This window comes from Sinocyclocheilus rhinocerous, unplaced genomic scaffold (genome assembly GCF_001515625.1).
Source record: "Sinocyclocheilus rhinocerous isolate Xijiao unplaced genomic scaffold, SAMN03320098_v1.1 C36271020, whole genome shotgun sequence".
Classification (NCBI taxonomy): domain Eukaryota; kingdom Metazoa; phylum Chordata; class Actinopteri; order Cypriniformes; family Cyprinidae; genus Sinocyclocheilus; species Sinocyclocheilus rhinocerous.
In genome coordinates, this window is record NW_015777488.1 from 1 (window position 1) to 960 (window position 960).

The window sequence follows — 960 nt, forward strand, 5'->3', positions numbered from 1 at the left end:
CGCTGTGAACGACACAGTTCCTGTCAAAAGTGAGTCCTGAATGCAGCTCTGTTTATACAGGCAGCAAAATCAAAATCAAATTTTTTTGTGGCATATCCAATTAAAATATATTTCATTTTTGTAGTCTGAACAGCATGAAACCTCCTTAACCATTGTGTAGTGTGATCGTTTTCCATATTGTGTAGTTATAAACATTTGTTTTTGTGTTGCAGGTCTTGTATTGCTTCTAGAGACCCCTACTGCGGCTGGATGTCACATGGAGCTTGTGAGCGTATTCCTGCAGCTATACAGTAAGTCAATCACAAAAATATTCAAATTTACCTAGAAAATGCAAGGAGGATATACTGAGAACACTAAACTGAATAATTGTCACTGCAACCGATACCCTAGCAGAGCTAGATTCTCTCTTTTTCTCTCTTAACAGTTATTTTTCTACTTTTATTCTTTATAAAATACACATTTTATGTTTTAATGCATGTTGTTTTTAAAAAATAACAGGCAAAACCATGCATATTAATGATGTTGCCCAAAATTTACATTCTTTGTACGAACTCATTATCTTATAACTCTTTTTCCTGTTTTGCAGAACTGGTTATGAGCAAGATGTTGAATACGGCAACATAGCTCACCTCGGCGATTGTCATGGTGAGCTCATCAACACGTGCCCCTTTTAAAAAAAAATAGTTAGTAGTTGTGACGTCAATAACCCCCTCACACTCTCAGCAGATGGAAATTAACACATATCACACAAACATCATACTAATTCCTCTGACAATTAAACACTCACACATACGTTGTGTAGGCCTTAACATTATAGAAAGTGAAAGAGCGATACAGTGTAAACCAGAGGAAAACAAACACTTTTTATTCTTTTGTAATTTAATAAAAACAGTTTTAGCGTTTTTATCATTTCAAACTTTTATTTTTGTTATTTTATGCTGATTTCCTGTTCCTTTAATT

The 960-nt window shown here is 34.2% G+C and overlaps 1 long non-coding RNA gene across 1 annotated transcript; it reads left to right on the top strand.

Moving 5' to 3' along the window:
• Window positions 1-836, top strand: LOC107735740 (uncharacterized). Its single transcript, XR_001639500.1, has 3 exons — window positions 1-29; window positions 213-290; window positions 587-836. It is a non-coding gene; the product is annotated as an uncharacterized LOC107735740 (long non-coding RNA).
• Window positions 837-960: the final 124 nt, after the last annotated feature.